Source organism: Ovis canadensis, chromosome 19 (assembly GCF_042477335.2).
Source record: "Ovis canadensis isolate MfBH-ARS-UI-01 breed Bighorn chromosome 19, ARS-UI_OviCan_v2, whole genome shotgun sequence".
NCBI classification, from domain to species: Eukaryota; Metazoa; Chordata; class Mammalia; order Artiodactyla; family Bovidae; genus Ovis; species Ovis canadensis.
Genome location: NC_091263.1, coordinates 953,190 through 972,468, shown reverse-complemented (window position 1 = coordinate 972,468; position 19,279 = coordinate 953,190). Strand labels below are relative to the sequence as shown.

Sequence of the window (19,279 nt, the reverse complement as noted above, 5' to 3'; positions counted from 1 at the left end):
GTGTGCAAGCCACCGGCCCTTAAGCCCTTCCCAAGGACGCCTGGGGCCTAGGTGCAAAGGCAAGGCAGGAGTGGAGCTAAGGCCAGAAAGGCGCCAGTAGCGTCTCCCAGCTTCTCGCAGCCTGCTTTTACTGCTGGAGCCCTTGCCTCTGCGGCACTCAGTAGCCCCTAATCGCGACTCCAATCCCGGAACTCCACCCTGACCTCAAAACCCTATATCCCAAACCTGTAAACTGAATGCCTAGCTCGAATCCCCAAACAATGAACCTGAAACCTGATACCTTAACCCTAACCCGACCTCAAACCAAAACACCTACCCCTTAATCCCAAACCCAAACTCCAATCTCCAAACCGCAACCCCAAACCGCAAACCTCTAACCCCGAAGCCGAACCCCAAACCCCAAGCCCCTAATCAGAACAAGAACCCCCAAACTCCGAACCCCAAACCCCTAACTCGAACACCATACCATGAACCCCAACCCATTTCCCGAATCCAAATCTCTAACCCCAAGCACCGAACTCCCAACCTGAACCCGAATCCCCTAACCCAATCCCCTACCTGAACCCTTTACCATAACCCGAAAACGAAACACCAAACCCCTAACCCATAACCTGAACTGCGACCCCCTACCCTAAAACAGAAGCCCCTGTCACTAACCCCTAACCAGAACAGCGAACCCCTTAACCGAACCTCAAAGGCCGAACCCCAAACCCCTAACCCGATCCGTGAACCCCTAACTCGTACCCGAACCCCTAAACCGAGCCCCAAACCCAAACCCCGACCCCCAAACCCCAAACCACAAACCCCGAACCATGTAGCCCAAACCCCGAATCCATAACTCAAACCCCGAACCCCAAATCTGGAACCCGAACCCCCAACCCCAAACCGCTAACACGAACCCCACACCCAGACCGCACACCCCTAATGCCTTACCGGAAACGCAAACCCATAAAGTGAACCCCAAACCCTGAACCCAAACCCCTAACCCGTACCCCACACCCCACACCCCCAACCCAAACCCCAAACCCTTAACCCAAACTGCGAACACCTAACCCGAATTCTAAACCCCGAAACCCAAACCCCAAAACCCAACCCTCAAACCCAAACTCCAAACCCCTGATCCGAACCCCAAACCCCAAACCCCTAGCCGGAACCCCAAACCTCAAACCCCAAACCGCACACCCCAAACCCCTAAGCCGAACCCCGAACTCCCAACCCCTAACTCCTAACCTGAACAGCAAAACTCGAAACTGCACCTCACACCCCCATCCCCAAACCCTGAACCCAAACCCCCGAAGCCCAAACCCCAAACCTCAAATCTTGACCCCCGATCCACAAATCTCACTTACTGAACCTCTAATCGGAACCCCCAACCCCAATCCTCGAATCCCAATTCCCGAACCCCAAACCCAAACCCCAAACCCCTAATCCGTAACCCAAACTGCAAACCCAAAAACCGAACCCCAAACCCCCAACCCACAACCCTGAACCCAAACCCATAACTGGAACCCCAAACCACGAACCCCTGACCCAAATCCCAGACTCCAAACCCCAAATCCCTAACCCCTAACCAAATCCGCGAACCCCTATCCCAAACCGCGAACCCCAAACCCCAACCCTCAACCCCTAACCTGAAACGCGAACCCCAAACCTCGAACTCCAAACCCCAAACCCGAACCCCGAACCCCTAACCAGAACCCCAAACCCAAACCCAAACCGCGAACCCCAAAACCCAAACCCATAACCCGAATCCCAAACCCAAAACCCCTAACCCGAATCCCAAACCTCCAACCCAAACCGCGAACCCCAAACCCCAAACCCTTCACCCTAACCTCAAACCCAAACCCGAACTGTGAACCCCTAACCCAATCCGAGAGCCCCTAACCTGATCCCCAAACCCCAAACCCAAACCTCAAACCACAAACCCAAACCGCGAACCCCAAACCCTTTACCTGAACCTCAAACCCCAAACCCGAACTGCGAACCCCGAACCTGAACTGAGAACCCATAACCTGATCCCCAAATCTGAAACGCGAACCCCTAACCCGAACCCCAAACCCCAAACCCAAACCGCGAACCCCTAACCCGAACCCCAAACCCCAAACCCCTAAGCTGAACCTTGAACCCCTAATCGGAACCCCAAACTTCAAACTAGAACCGCGAACCCCTAACCCCAAACGCTGAACCCCAAACCACAAACACGAACCCTGAACCCGAACCCTAAGTAGAGAGGGGATTCCCCGCACCCGAACTCTGAACCTGAACCCTAACAAGTTGGGGGGATGCCAGAACCCTAAACCTAACCCTAACAATAAAACTCTAACATAAACATAAACTTTTCTGGCCTAAGCCCCGCCCCTTGCTGTCCCTCACCCCCTAAAAGCAAACGAGGCAAAACTGGGACTTGAATGCCTGACCTACAGAGCCAAGTTGGATGTTTAACTGGTTGTCAGCCTAACCGCTTCGCTAGAGAGGATTACTGGGTTTTGTTTTGCTCCCAGGCGCTCTTCAAGCCTCACCCCGCCACTGCAGGCTAATAAAGAACTATGGACCCTATTAGCGCTCACTTTAGCTGTAACCCTAGAGTTAATGCCAACCCTAACCGTAACCCGAACCCTGACCCTGACATGAACCCTAACCCAAACCCGAACTCTAAGAAGAGGGGGGTCCCCGAATTCTAACCTGAACCCGAACCCTAACAAGTGGGGGGGGGTTGCCCGAACCCTAACCCTAAGCTTAACAATAAACCTCTAAAATAAAAAAATTTTCTGGTCTAAGCCCTGGCTCTTGCAGTCCCCTGCCCCTGAAAAGCGAAAAGGTCAGACTGGAGACTTGAACTCCTGATTTACAGGCCATAGCCTACCTGCCTAGTGGCCCACCTAACCCCTATGCTACAGAGGCTTGCTGCTTCCAGCAGGGCTCCCGAACCCTCTTCAAGCCTCGGCCCACCAGGGCAGGCTAATAAAGAACTATGGGCCCTATTAGGGCTCACTTTAAGCTGTAACCCCAACACTAATGCTAACCCTAACCGTAACCCGAACCCTGACCCTGACATGAACCCTAACCCAAACCCGAACTCTTAGAAGAGGGGGGATCCCCAAATTCTAACCCTAACCCTGAACCCGAACCTGAACAAGTTGGGGGGTTGCCCGAACCCTAACCCTAAGCTAAACAATAAACCTCTAAAATAAAAATAAACGTTTCTGGTCTAAGTCCCGCCTGTTGCTGTCCCCCGCCCCCTAAGAGCAAAAGAGTTAAGCTGCAGACTTGAACTCCTGACTTACAGACCATCGTCTGCCTGCTCACCAGCGCACCTAACCGCTACGCCACAGAGGCTTGCTGTTCTGACAGAGCTCCCGGACCCTCTTCAAGCCTCTGCCCGCCAGGGTCTGGCTCTATAGACTATCATGGCTGTCCTAGGTCATCTTTGCTTTCTATAGTCATAGTTTTATCCCTAAATCATAGACAGATCAGCTGAGAAAAAGCTTGGATTGTCTCGGTGGGGTGGATTTGCTTGTCCTTGTGTTTCACCTGGAGGCAGTCGCGGTCCCGCGGGCCTGTCCTGGAAGGGGGCGTGGGGGTGGGGCGCACCGTGAGCGCGTCGGGGGCGGGGCGAGCCTGGGCGGCTGGTCAGGAGCGCGGCTCACGTGAGCGGGTCTGGGGCGGGATGAACATGGCGGCGCGTCGGGGGCCAGGGCTCTCAGGGCTCGCCATTGCAGCTGGGAATGCTCGTTTCGTGGGCTCCTGGGTCCCCGTCGATTGGCATCCAGCGAGCAGAGCGCAGGGCTGTGGGCCACAGGTAAGGGAACTCGGACTGGGCGGAGCAGGGAACCATGTATTCTGCCCTCTTTGTTTGCAGTCTCGGAGCCGACTAAAATGGCGGTCGCAGAAAAGCCTCGCCTTTGGGGCCAAGGGTTTTACTGCTTTACCCCTTTGCATAAAGCTCAGACCCGCGCGGTTTTCCCAAGCAGCCTAGTGTATTGCTTCCTACAGGCCTGGAGAGGATAACAGGCAGGAAGGCCAGGGGTCTCCAGACAGAGAAAATAGACTGCAAGTGTCAGACGTTTTTTTCTCTCTCTTAAGAGGCCGGAGGAGACAAAAGAGTGCTGCATTTTTTTTTCTCCATCTTGATACAAATTTAAAAGGTTTCTCAGAAATTTCTGTGTTGCCATGACCACTCCTGGCTCCACCTGAATTTAACTTTCCTCAAACCTTGAACTAAGCAATGCATTTTTCTTATGGAAATGTTTGTCTTAAGGTATGCTAATGTACTATGTATTTACCCAAGGCTCTGTCTTCAGGTCAGTTTCCCCTAAAGGCTCAGAAAAAACTTGACAAACCAGTATGTTTTACTCATACCTTGTTCTCTTAATCTATGTGAATGAAACTATATATTTGCTTGGAAATCTGCCTTTCTTCAAGATTCATGTCCATCATTTTATGGCCTGGGATGACTCATCTGCTGCCAATGTTATCTCAATGCATGCTGTGGGTGAGGGGCCTGGTGCCATTCTCTGACACATTGTCTTTCTTTCATTAGCAGACTGCTAGTGGCTCTATAACATCTGGCTAAAGACTAGCAGGGGGTACTCTTCCCCCTTTTACTGTCTACGTCAGCAGCTCTCTCGATCTCTTTTATATTTTAATAAAACTTTTTAACAGAAAACCTCTGAGCCATCAAGCTTCGTCACTTGCCCTGGATTGAATTCTCCTCTGGAGTCCAAGAATGCTGGCATCTTTTGTGGTTTAGCAACCACCTTTCAGCCTTTTGAAATTCATATTGAATCTTCATTTCAGATTGAAGATGCATTCCATGGTATTGCCAACTGAAGCCTTTTCATCGCTATGGCATATCTGTCCATGTCTTTAGGGTATTTTTCAGCAATCATGTATCATTTCCAGTGTGCCAGTCTTGTTATCCTCATTCTGTCCATAGCAAAGTCTTTTATTAATGTTGACATGACTGAAAGGGAATCGTTTGTTTAAATTCCTTTTCAGATTGTTATTTGCTGGTGTATACAGATAACACTGTGTCATCATTCATTTGTATCAGTTTGGACAGCTTGATAGTTGTCTTTAGTTTCTTTAATTTCTCATAATTTAAGATGACCCTGTCTCATATATTTACAGTCTCACCCCTAGTCTCAGTCATTTCTTCAAAGAACTGTCCTTTTTTTAAACATTACATTATTTTTGACTGTGCTGGGTCTTTATTGCTCGTTTGTCTAGTTGTAGTGAGCAGAGGCTACCCTCTAGTTGCTGTGCCATGGCTTCTCATTGCAGTGCTTTCTCTGTTTGCAGAACTTGGGCTCTGGAGCATGCAAACTTCAAGAGCTGTTCAAGGGCTTCGTTGCCCCTGGGCGTGTGGAATCTCCTACACAGGAATTGAACCCGTGTTCCCTGCATCGGTAGGCAGATTCTTTACCACCGGGCCATTGGAGATGTTTCCTGTTCCCTTTTATTAGAGAATGATATTTAAAACATACATGTAGGAGCTCAATATGCTCAGCTGACAATACATGGATATATATATATATATATCCATGTATTCCAGCTCACCTTTGAACATATTCAGTTAAAGGTAATTTGTGATGTCTCCAACCTGATCCACCACGACATGGACATTGTAACGTTTCCTTTTGTTTATCTGTAACTTTGCATTCCAATGGTAAGATACCTGGCTTCCACCGCTTGTCATACACAGAATTCAGTGCTTGTCCCACGTGGTTACTGAAAAAAAAACTGTCAGATTGTCTTTCAAAGGGGGCTCTGCATGCATTGCACCAGTATCTTGAGTATGTTTTTGTATGATAGTTTACTATCAGTATACCCTCAGTGGCCAGGTGTCTATTTCAGTCGCTACCAATTATGAATGGGCTTGTTTGCTCTAGTGTTCTTGGACAATTCGAATACAGTTTCTTTGTCAGATATGCATTGTTTTAGGAAAACAGTTTTATTGATTGTTGGCTGTGTTGCCTCTTTGTGTGTGGGCTTTTCTCTAGTTTTGGTGAGCATGGGCCATAACTAGTGGTTTGCAGGCTTCTCACTGCAGTGTCTCCTCTTGTTGAGGGGCACAGGCTCACGGGCTTCAGTGGCTGCAGCATGTGAACTCGGCATCGTGGCTTCCAGGATCTAGAGCACAGGCTCGCTCGGCTGTTGTGGCACACGGGCTCCATAGGATGTGGGATCTTCCCATCCTAGGGATCGCACATGCATCTCCAGCACCGGGGGGTGGATTCTTTACTATGGAACCACCAGGGCATATTTTAGACTAGTTTTCCACACATGTATCTAGTGAAAGAGGCCAGGATCAAGAGGCATGGCAGCTGGGAATCCTCAGCCCCAGCTCTGGTGTGCTATCCAAAGCTCTGGGGCCTTTGGTGAGCAGCTCAGCTTCCCTGGGACTGTTTCCTCCCATCAGAAATGCCCTGCTTTTGGACTGTAGCCCACCAAGCTCCTCTGTCCCTGGGATTTCTGAGACCAGAGTACTGCAGGTGGTGCCATTTCCTTCTCTGCTGCTGCTGCTGCTGCTGCTGCTGCTGCTGCTGCTGCTGCTGCTGCTGCTGCTGCTGCGTCGCTTCAGTCGTGCCTGACTCTGCGCGACCCCATAGACAGCAGCCTACCAGGCTCCTCTGTCCCTGGGATTCTCCAGGCAAGAACACTGGAGTGGGTTGCCATGTCCTTCTCCAGTGCATGAAAGTGAAAAGTGAAAGTGAAGCCACTCAGTGAAGTCGTGTCCGTCTCTTAGTGACCCCGGGGTTGCAGCCTACCAGGCTCCTCTGTCCGTGGGATTCTCCAGGCAATGGTACTGGAGTGGGCTGCCATTGCCTTCTCTGATTTCCTTCTCTGCAAGATAGCGTTTTGAAGATATTTTCTCCTGGATATTGCTTTTGATGAAGGAAGGGGGATCCCTTTCAGGGCTTGAGAGTGAGTTCTTGTCTGACACTGGGCAATGAGTTGTCTGAGGAGAGGAGTGCTGTCCAAGCGAGAGGCTTTATTGGGAAGGGCTGCCAGGGTGGAGGGCAGGAGGGTGAGGGAAACGGAGAGAACCACTCTGTCACGTGGCTCACAGTCTCAGGTTTTATGGTCATCGGGCTCATTTCTGGTTTGTCTCTTGCCAGGCATTCTGAATTGGGATCCTTCTTGGGGGCACACGCATCACTCAGCTGAGATGGATTCCAGCGAAGTGGATCCTGGGAGGTTGGTAGGACCTCTGAACTGGAGCCTCCCATCTCCTGACCTCTCCAGAATTCTGGTTGGTGGTAGCTTGTTCGTTCCTTGTTCCTTCCCAGGACCTCCTGTTGTAAGATGATTCCTGCAAGTGTTTTCTTTTCTCTGTTGCCTGGCCAGGGTGGGTGGTCCGTGGTTCATTTAACAGTTTGTTTTTGGTTCTCTCGAGTAAGGTCCTCCACAGGGTAAATGTATGAAATGATAAAAGGCAATGTTTTAAATAATTTATATTCATAATTTGGTAAGTTGGCTTGTTTTGTGTATGTTAGACCTGATCACCAGACCAACGGTCATGTAGAACTTTTGCAGTTTTCTAAAATTCTATAGTTTTTTAAATGGAGTTACCTTGTTGCAAAGTTTGTGTTTATGTTCATATTTTTTTAAAGTTATTTCTTTTAGTTGATTGATCATTGCTTTACAATACTGGTTTGATTTGTCATACATCCACATGAATTAACCATAGGTGTACCTATGTCCTCTTGCTCTTGAATCTCCCTCCCACCTCGCACGCATTCCCACCTCTCCAGGTTACTACTGAGCCCCAGTTTGAGTTCCCTGAATCATACAGCAAATTCCCATTGGTTGTCTATTTACAAATGTAGGTGTACCTGCATCCATGCTGCTCTCTCCATTCATCTCACCCTCTCCCTCTTGTTCCCCACCCTCGTCTGTAAGTCTGTTCTCTATGTCTGCACCTCCATTGCTGCTCTGTGAACAGACTCGTCAGTACCATCCTTCTAGATTCCATGTTTTTCTCTCTTTGACTGACTTCCCTCCCCTTTATTAGAACAAACTCAAATGTGTTCCTTTTTATGGCTGCATTCCATGCAGGCTCTGATTGTTCCTTAGCCATGTTTTGCGGAGGGTCATGGAGCTATTCTGCTCCATTTCAGTTTGGGCTTCCAGTCTGAGTGCTCACAGCAGAGCTGCTTCTGGGTGAGCCCTCTGAGGTCTGTGAGCACCGGGCTGCCCGCTCTTCTCTTGTGGCCCGCAGGGGGCGCCAAAGGCCCCTCTGACCCGCGGGCGCAGGACGCTTTGCCTTTAGACTCTGCTCCGTGAGCAGCTGGCGGGAGCTTTGTCTCCTCAGGACCATCAGGGCTCAGGCTTCTGGATAACAGGGCTGCATCCAGGCTGAGAGGAGCAGGGTTGCCTCAGTGCCCACCAGCAGGGAGGCGCTGCAAGAGCGAAAAATGAGGATGGAGTAGACGTTTCCTGTGTCCAGCTGAGGGCTGACTGGAGGTCCATCTCAGAGGACTCAGGGGGAAAGAGCTCCGTGTGCAAAGCGGTGGGTTTTCAGTTAGATTTGCGTTAGATGATGTAGAGGATGAACACTGATGTTCTTCCGTGTAGGTGGCCATTTTCCTGTCACTGTTTCTTGAGAAGACTGTCCTTTCCTCTTCGCTCGTTCCTGGTTTGATTTTCAGGAACTGACCATGTACAGGTGGGTTCGTTTCTGGGCTCTCTATTCTCTCCTGGAGTCCATGTGTCTGTGTTCCTGCCAGTTCCTCACTGTGGTGGTCACTACAGCTCCGTGATGTAGTTTGAAGAGGGATAGGAAGATGCCTCCAGCTGTGTTCCTCTTTCTCAGAGTCTTTTTGGCCGTTTAAGGTCCTGTTCAACAGTAGCAGCCTAATATTAGGAATATTTCTATTTCTGTGAAAAATGCCATTGAATATTATTTTGTGATTGCAGTCCGTGTATTTGTTGATGACTTTGGTTGGAATGGACCTTTTAATTCCTCATTGTTCCAGTGCATGAGCGTGGAATAATTTTCTGTGTGTTTGTATTTTCTTTGGTTTCTTTATCAGTGCCTTCTAGTTTTCTGACTACTGGTTTTTTATGTTCTTGATTAAGTTTGTTGCTAGATGTTTTATTTAAGTGGAATTTTCTTAATATTTTTTTCCTGATTGTTATTAGTGTATAGAAATGCAAGTGATTTTTGGACTGTAAAGGGTAGTATTTTATGATTGTAAATTAATCCAAAATGATTCAGCTTTACTGAATGTAGTCTAACAACTTTTTGTGAAGTGATGTGGAACATTTTATCTGTAAGATCTGTTTCTCCTGCAGTAGGTCATCCAGAGGACCCAAGACATGGTGGTTACTAATAGACTTCCCACACTACTTCTTCATTCCACGTGGACTCCTTCACGGGCAGTGAGCATCCCAGCTTCCCTTGAACTTCATCTGGGTAAGTCTTGGCCTGTATCAGAAAGTTTCCTGCCTGTCTGCGCTAAATTTCTTTTGTGGTATTGACATGGTTGTTTTGAAACCTAGTATACTTTCCAGTCATTTAAAATGTACAGAAAATGCCTAGCAATGGGAACAAGTGCTAGCATTTGCCACATCATCTAAAATACTCTATGTGTTTTATCCAAAATGGGTACCTTCTGCAGAACCAGCACATAATCTCCAAAATCAGGAAATCATATGGTACCTACATTATAATGTAATCCACTGCCCCACTTCCACTTTTAGCAATTGTTCAAGTGTATGAATATATCTTTTGTTTCCATCTTCATCCTTTTTTCTTTATTTAGAGTGTTACTGAGATTTTCAGTTATTTGGACAAACTTGATGGATTGAAAGCAGACATGGTGAATAAGGGTTCTGGGTGGCCTTTTCGATGTGGATTTCTTTTTCACTGAAGATGGTTTTAATATTTATTCATGTGGTAACATGTATGAATCCTGCATTCTTTCCCCCCCCCCCCATAGTAATTAAAAATAAATAATATGCCATTTACCATTTAGATATTTGTAAGCATACAGTGTTGTAGCAGACAACCTTTTCTTGTTTTGCAAACCAGTTTAATAATGTGCACCTTGTGCGTGCTTTGGAGAAACTCAGGAAACTGAGTCAGTGACTGAAATGGCCCAAGATATCACCTTAGATTCCATCTTCATCTGAAAACAAAACAGGCACTTTCTGGTGGTCCAGTGGCTGAGACTGGACACTCCCAAAGAAGGAGGCCCAGGTTCATTCCCTGATCCAAGAGCTAGATCTCCCATGCCACAAAGGAGAATTTGCATGTTGTAGCTAAATATCTGGCTTACCTCAATGAAGGTTGACCTGGCGCAGCCAAATTAAAAAAGAAACAAATATTTTACAGATACAACCAAAGGAAAGGAAGGGTATGGTTGTTGTGCAGATTTACGGCTTAGCTTTCCCTATCGATAGAAAAGAAAAAAGAGTTTCAAAAGACTGTGTCTCATCCTTCTATCTGGCATATAGAGAGGATTCCTTTGAAATGAGATTTCTCTGGTAAATGTGACTCACAGAAGAGCTGTCTTGAACTTGGGTTTCAGAGATGATCATGTGTCCTCTAAAAAAAAAAGTTAATTGGGTCCCACTAATTATCATGCTGAGGTGGTATATTTTGTGGTAGCATTTGCTCCCCTTCACTTTGGATGTATCCCCATTTGTTTACACTGTCATCTACTGAAGACATCCTGATATTTGAAAGTTTTTAGTTATTACAAGTAGAGCTGTTGTATATAATCATGTGATACTTTTTGTCTGGACGTTTTCAAAGCTGTTTAGTAAGTGCTAGCCATATAGTATTCAGGTCACAGGTGAGCTTTGTTTAGCTGTGGAAAAATCCAGCTATGTTTCTCTGTGGCATGTGGGATCTTCTGGGGTAAGGGATCAAACTAGAGTGTCTTGCATTGTCAGGCAGATTCTTTACCACTGAGCCACCGGAGAAGTTGTGCCCTACCCCCGTTTTTTTTTTTGAGTTTACTGGATCTAATAGGTGTGCAGTGCTACCTCACTGTTATTTTAGTTTGTAATTTCCTAATGATATGTGATTTTGAGTCTTTTTGATAGGCTTATTTACTATCTTTATATTTTTGTAGGACAGGTGTTTAGGTGTATACATTTTTTATGAGATTGTTCTAGATTTTTTGGTATATTTGGAGTACAATCCTTTATCAGATATGTATTTTATAAATATATTTTCCTGTGGCTTGTGTTTAAGTTTTGTGAATAAGGTTTTTCACAGTTTAAATGTCTAATTCTTTAAAGTTAATGTTATATATGTTTTATATCCTTTTTTGGATAGACTTTAGTGTGTTGTTGTTAAATTTTATAAGCAGAAGTGAGGTACTGTAGATACAGTTTTAAGCTAAGCTGAGGTACCATAGATACAGTTTTGCCTTTTGTCTGTTAAGAAGTTTGAGTGAGTTTGGTGTACACTGTATATAACATTATGTCTACATTCATTTGACTGGATATAGCTTCCAATTATTTGTCTAATTGGTTTTGGAGATATCACGGGAAGTCAGTTTTTCCAAGGGAAACTGAGGTCCATGAAACATGAACTCTTTTCGATCGGTCGGAATCACTCTCTGCTATTTCTGACAGATTTGACTTGTTTGGATATCTCATATGAGTGGAATCACAGAACGTTTGTCTTTTCTTGGTCTGGTTTATTTCACATGATCTAATGACCATAAGGTTTGTCCACATTGTCGCATTGTCAGAATTACTGACTTTGAAGGGCCGAATCAGATTCCATTGTGTGTATACCACAGTTTGTTTATGGAATTGGCTGCCATGGACACTTAGATCACTTCTGTTTGTTTGCCAGTGTGAATCATGCTGTTGTGAGTATGACGGAAGAAGTATCCATTTTTTCAGCCCCCTTTCCCAATCCTTTTGGGTACATAGCTTGAATTGGAATCGAACTATGTATTTATTCCATGTGTTTGTTTTGGAGCCATTTCTGTAATGTCTTGCAGAGTGGCAGCACCATTTAATGTACTTTTTCGTATGGTGGAATACCGTTCAAGCTTCTGAATATACCTTGTGTTGCATATTCAGTCTCCCACCAACGGACACTTGAATGAGTTCTACCTTTGAGCTATTGTGAATGTCACTATGAGTATTTGTGTACCAGTTTTTGTTTGAATTATTAACAAGTACATTACTATATATAAAAGAAGCCACAAGGACCTACTGTACAGTTTAGGAAACTATTAAATATCTTATGATAATGTATAATGGAAGAGAATCTCAAAAGGAATATATGAAAAGCACATAGTAACCATGATATTTATTGTGCCAACACTATGAGTTATCATAGCACTACTCAACGTGTATTTATACATGTCAGTAAAATATTCACATCTGTAAGGATATTATAAAAAATTATATAAAAAATCAAGAATTCAAACAGAGATTAAATAAACTTCCTGTCATTGCTCATCATCATTTATACATTCATACTACCTGTAACACTCATTGTATAAGTGCTGGACTAGCAATTGATGTTCTCGTAAACCAAGAGATTGTGAAGGTGTAAGGAAATATAGCTTATTGAATTCCTTAATGAAGGATTATAGAACTCTATGTCCATGAAGTGAATGAAATTCCATTTTTTTGAACCACATTCTTACTAGAGTGATGAGCTTCCACCCCACCCAACGTTAGTTCACAATGAAATCCTGCAGTCCTCTGGCCTCAATGTCTGCTTCCTGCTACCAAGAAAGAAAAGATGAGGAAGTCCTGACAAAACCGATGCTATTTTTCTTTTTCTGATTTGTATTTTATCGCAGGGCTTGGCAAAAAGAGGGCCCAACCTGTTTTTAGAGTTCCATCCCAAGGGTTCCTCTGGCATGTTCCCTATGTTGACAAAGTGCTGATTATTTTCAACAAAGGACAATGATCTGCACTTCACTATCTGTTGCTTGAGCTGGAATAGCGGGCATCCCTTGAAGTGCATTCCTTCATGCTGAAGTAGGCATCCCTGAAGCAATAGTATAAGAGGAACACATTTATCACGTAGACATCGCAGCCCATGCATTTGTAATAATTTTTCAGTTATACCCATCATCATCGGAGGAACTGACTTGTCCCAGTAACAACGAGAGTACCCAGTATAACAGTTCCTTGACTTATGAGTACTTCCTATGAGTACCCTTATGAGTACTTCTTCCAATGTTGTTTCTCCTACTTTGGTCATGAACAGTAGAAGCTGATGGCAGTGGTCCTTGAAATGTATGTCGATTCCTAGGTGGCACAGTTGATAAATAAAAAATCTGCCTACCAGTGCAGGAGGGGGAAGTGATGTGGGTTTGATCCCTGGTTCAGGAAGATAACAATTCATACACATGTTTTATGTGAACCAGTTTGATACTCATGAGTTTTTTCTTCTGTATACAGAAAAACAAATGCTGTTCAAGGACACTGAAAGAACCCTGATGTTGAAAATCAGATCTGTATTGTGAGCAATGCTTAGATATCCATGAGTCGAAGCATAGTATTATGCCTATCATCCTTGTATTTCTCTCAGTGAAATATGTTGAGGAAAACTCTTCATTCGTGGTCTAGATTCACGAAGAAGCTAAATAGCATTCATCCTTTACGTTGACAACTGTGAATTTAAATCTCCTGTGAATCCTATGTGACAACCACACATACCAACATGAGTTATCAGTATTATATCAATATTTTTAGTCCTATTGTATGTCAACTAAAAAAATCAGTATATAATTGTACATGAAGTCAAGACATAAAATCAGTGCAAATACAAAATGTTCCATTCCATCCTTTGAGAAAGGGAGAAAAACATCTCTGTGCTTAGCCTATTGCATTTTTATGTATTAGACCCTTAAGTAGTTTATTCACCACACCCTGTGAATGATTCACAAATCTTCAGAGAAGAAAGGATCATTTCTCTTGAACAATGAGTAGTTCAACTATTCTCAAAGCAAAGCCATAAGTGAGTCTTATTTTGGGTGAGACCATGAAAACTCAGTGTTTTCATTATGCTTGTGCTTATGATGGGAGGAGGTCTGAGAAAGCACTTCTGAAGGTTTATTCATACCAGTCGTTCTCATATGTATCGAGTCTTTAAAGGTCGAATCACCAAGGTGTTGCTTCTACACTTGTACTAGGCTGAGCAGCAACATTCCCTTTCTCCGTAAGTGCAGTAGACGTGTTCCCAACCTGTCTGTCTTCTGTCCTCTGGAGTATGCATTGCTTGAGCTCATCACAGCCTAGTAGATGGAAATCATCAGGATATTCTGGAAACCCTTTTTATTTCAGTCTGTTCAGGAGGTTACCACTGCTGCAAACCTCTGGATTTTACCAAGCGCTTTTAACAACCTCAGATGAAGGATATAAGTCAACACTGGTGACAGCCACGGGCTTCCATGGCCTATCCATGATTGTTGGCTTTGCTTTCATAATCATCCTGTTTCTTATACCAGCTAAACTGTCAGTGTATTTTTTAATTACCATTTTATCTTTGATGGTTTTTAGAGCTATTATGGATTTTCCTATATATCTTCACTTATCGGTGAGGGTCTTATGTTAGTAGTAGTTATGACAACTGACTTTCTGTCTGTTAGCTGTGGCAGAATAAAAAAAGAATGACCCACTGTATATTATTAATATTATGTATCAATATATTGTTAGTTTTATTGTTTGCAGTCATCCAATTCCAAGTTTCTGAAATAAACTTTCAGAAAAATCACATCCTTTTGAATGCCCATTTGACTGAATAGGAGCACGGAAATGTTCTTCCATAAAATTGTTTACAGTTTCCATTCCGTTTCTCCTGTTTGATGTAGATATTGGCCTTTGGTTCTATCAGTAGCTTTGCAAGTAAAAAAAAAAATTAATTAGAGCTCGTATGGTAATTTTACTGTTAGCAATAAGTTTAGCATAAAATGAACACAGAAGAGGTTACAGTAGACCAAATATGAAAGTCAGTTTAAAAGAAAACATAGTGTTGAATGTTTACAGTAGGAATATAGTTATGAAGTTCCTTTATTATTATTCTATCCTTTCCTTTTGTTTTGCAGGGGTGTTAATGTACAGATTCCAGTACTATGGCTAGAGCGAATAATAGTATCATTATTCTTGAGAGCAACTCTACTAAGTCTTCACGCTCATGTCACTCAAGGTTTTTTAATACCTATTATGTTAGTCGTGTTTGTAGTTTGTGAAGTCACATAAGTTGCATTCATTCAAGCAATAGTATCAAACAGCTATGGCATCAATTATAGATGTGAATCGATATCGAATGTGAATCCATTTCACTGTGACAAGTTATTATTGTAGATATTCTATTCATGCCAGTAACAAAGCTGTGCAGAAATAATACAATGTTTATTAAGAAAATAAGATTTACTAATTTGTTTTATTATTCTATTTCTTTTAAACAGATTTAATGACAACAGGCTCAACTTTTCATTCACTTGTATGACTATGAGCGGTTTGACCAAGTTGAAGAAGATGACTCGTTTGTAGTCTTCCTCATCAGCTCATTCCATCTACTGGCTTTAAAATCATTTAGTACAGAGCTCACCGTCTAGGTGTTCATCCAGTGTTTTGTTTGCTTATCATGCAGGATCATTTTAAAAGGAAAAGTATGTGTGTATGAGTTAGAGCTCTGATCCCAGGAGTCCATGTAGAAGCTTCCCCTGAGAAATGTATCGTTTTTGCACCAATGCTACTGAAATGTGTGAATGTGGTATACCACGCGTCCCAATAAGTGTAAACAGCGTCATAGGCTACTTATTTGAAATGACCAGTACTCATGACATTCCATTCAACTGAGGACTAAATATAGCCAACGTAGGCTGTGTTTGCCAAATAGACTTTGAAGTATTCTTCACACAGTCCTTCATCGATGCCAGTTTTCAGATCGAAGAAACCCTTGCTCCATGAAGTTTGTGAACACATATACTCATGTTTTGTTTGAGATTTTAAAGTCATTCTTCAGTTTTGTTGGAGGAATGGTTCTGTATATGCCCCGTGGATCCCCAAATCCACTGATGTTCATGTGTCTTGGGGCTTCCCAGGTGGTTCTAGTGGTAAAGAACATGCAGAACATACCCATGCAGGAGACATGGGAGGTATGGATTCCATCCCTGGGGCAGGAAGATCTCCTGAGGGAGAGCATGGCAACCCCCTCCAGTATCTTTGCCTAGAGAATCTCATGGAGAGAGGAGCCTGGTGGGGCCTAGTCCATATGATCCCAAGGAGTTGGACACAATGTAAGTGACTTCGCACAGCACATGATTCGTTGTCATAGCTAATATAATGGAGATGACATAAAAAGAAGCACCAGCGGGCGAAAGTCAATATCCATCACTTTTAAACTTTGGAATGTATTGTGATATTTTACATCCATATTTGTATGACTTGATAGTTGGAGAATCGATGCATGTGAAGGCCTGGTTGTGTTATATGTATGTTGAGGGAAGATATATTTTTATGTGGTTTGACATATAGGTCCCATTTCATTCGTAGACATATGCATACTCATCACTTATCATCATTTTTTTTTTTTGAAAAGACCATTGTTTGGAAAGGTTGTTGTCTAACCATGAAAGATGCTTGAATTCTTGGGCTCCTTAGAGGAAGAATTCAACCCGGGGCCAGTGATGAGGGTTGATCAGTCAGAGCTTTTGTGTCCCAACGTTTTATTAAAGTATAAAAGAGAGAAAGCTTCTGACATAGACATCAGAAGGGGGCAGAAAGAGTGCCCCCCTACTCATCTTTGGCTGGATGTTATCTAGCTACTAGCAGTCTACTCATTAGAGAAAGGAATGGCAGCAGACCCCTCACCCACAAGATATATGGAGATGACCGTGGCACCAGGTGAGTCATCCTGGGCCATAAAACGATTGATATGAGCAAATGGATAGCTTCATTCACATAGATCAGGAGAGCCATGTATGAGTAAAGCATATTGGTTTGTCAAGTCAGTTCTGAGCCTTTAGGCAGAACCTACTTGAAGATAGAGTCTAGGGTAAATACATAGTACATTCACATAGCTTAAGGCAAACCTTTCCATGAGAAAAATGCCTTGGTCAGCTCAAAGTATGAGAAAAGTGAAGTTCAGGCGGAACCAGGTGTCATTATAGCAACACAGAATTGTAAGAGAAAATCTCTGTTTAAATTTGTATCAAGAAGGGGAAAAAAGATAACAGCTTGTTTCCTCCTGCCTCGGAAGTGACAGATAACAACTGTCTGACACTTGCACCCCATTTCCTCCCTTTGGAGACCCCTGGCCTTCCTGGCTGTTACCCTCTCAGTTTCATTCATTGAGCGTTTTCTGCCTTGTGAAACATTGGGCATAGAAGTATGTGTTTATTTAGGGGTATTTCATCCAATTTCATTTAAATGCATATGTGAATTAGAAAGTTTGACATGCTGTTGCTTTGTATACCGATTGGGAAATGTGAGCCTCCAAGCTTAATTTAGTTTTTCATGTTCATTTTTCTTTTTAGGGGTACAAAGAAAAATAATATGACTGTTAAGATCAGCTTTCGTATTTTTTGCCAAATATGAATTGGGATCACATCGATCAGAGATGAGTCTGTGCATGAAAGCCCTAATAACTAATGCTAATTGACTTCACTACCATGGGATGTTTTCATATCTATTGAGGATTTACTTCATGTATTTCGATTTTAACTTTCTGTCTCACAGCCTTGTTTGTAGATCAAAGCTATTTGAAATTGTCATCTGGTTTCAAATGGCTTGTGAGGTTATTCATGAGTGGTTCATAAAACCGAATGGATTGTACGTAGCCATACTTTGTTGTCATTCTATGAATTTGAAGAATGTCTGAAGAATGTCTGCAGTTATGCCTTAAAGATTCATACAATTGATGTCCAATATTTATCTCAATAGACTTGCTTTCAATTTGTAGTTTCCTATGCGTATGTCTTTCTTTATGGATTTGGGTAGAACTTGTATTGGAACACTGAAAAATCTGTGATATCAACCGTGCTGACCTTTCTGGTGGTCATCATTAAGATTTTCACGCTCTATGGATCCTAGTGGAAACAGGTGCTGTTCATCCTACTTTTGTGAAGATTGAACTCATCGTAGAAAGTGGAATTTGTTGAAATATTTATGGTATAAATAAATCTTGTCTCTATAATTACCCAGAGTCCTGGTGCGTATTTGATTGCTAAGTTATAAAATGTATGAGATAGATGTGATCCATCAATGGCGACTGGATAAGTGGTGGAGAGGTATTTTGGTGATGCAAGAGATTTAAATGATGTGATCATAGTATTTATATCCCTTTTATGTGGATAATGGGTCTTGGATCCATGTTTGAAACCTTACAACCTCGTCTTTTGTTATGCATGGGAAGTGTCAAAAATGAAGAAGATGCGGGTAGGTACTTCAAGGGTAAGTATAGGGCTGAGGGCGTGACTATGATGTGGGTTAGGGTTAGGATGTGGATGGGGGTCCGGTTAGGGTAGGGTAAAGGTTAGAGTTCGTGGAACAGCCCTCCAAACTTGTTAGGGTGAGGGGTGAGGTGTGAGGGTTCAGGATGAGGGTGAGGGTAAGGATTCAGGGTGAGGGTTAGGATTCAGGATGAGGGTGAGGATTCAGGGAGAGGGTGAGGGTGAGGGTTCAGGGAGAGGGTGAGGGTGAGGGTTCAGGGAGAGGGTGAGGGTGAGGGTTCAGGGTGAGGGCGTGGGTGAGGGTAAGGGTTCGGGGTGAGGGTTCAGAGTGAGCGTTCAGGGTGAAGGTGTGGGCCTCACATCTGATACAGGATTGTACTCCAAATATACCCATCCCTTCCCTTGAACAGACCTCTCACTATGGGAGCCCTTGGCAGTGTGGAACCCACCGGCCCCTAAGGCCTCCCAAAGGACGCCTGGGGCCTAGGTGCAAAGGCAATACAGGAGTGGAGCTGAGGCCAGGAAGGCGCCAGTGGCGTCTCCCAACTTTGCAAAGGCTGCTCCTTCCTGGGTAGGAAGCCTAGCAGCGAGGCAAGTCTGGGCAAGGTTCGCCCAGGGCAGAGCAGCCTCGCACCAGGAACTCTGCCAGATCGGGCCTCTGAGCAGAGCTGGAGCTCTGCCATCCTGGAGGCGCACTCGACTCCGCCCAAGCAGGGCTTGCAGCCTAAGGCGGCTGGGCTGCTTCGTCTTCCCCCTAGGAAGCTCGATTCCCGCATGCTGTTCACTCGGCTTCCAGGCGCCGGCTCCCTGCCCCTCCTTACGGTCTAGGATCAGGGGCTGCTTCCCCTGAGCTGGGGCTGTGGGCAGGAGCCCAGACACACAGGTGC

General features: G+C 44.2%; 1 long non-coding RNA gene across 1 annotated transcript; it reads left to right on the top strand.

Moving 5' to 3' along the window:
- Positions 1-3,645: 3,645 nt before the first annotated feature.
- Positions 3,646-18,143, top strand: LOC138424715 (uncharacterized). Its single transcript, XR_011250947.1, has 6 exons — positions 3,646-3,799; positions 5,302-5,408; positions 7,122-7,255; positions 9,301-9,421; positions 15,405-16,238; positions 17,478-18,143. It is a non-coding gene; the product is annotated as an uncharacterized lncRNA (long non-coding RNA).
- The last annotated feature ends 1,136 nt before the right edge of the window (positions 18,144-19,279 follow it).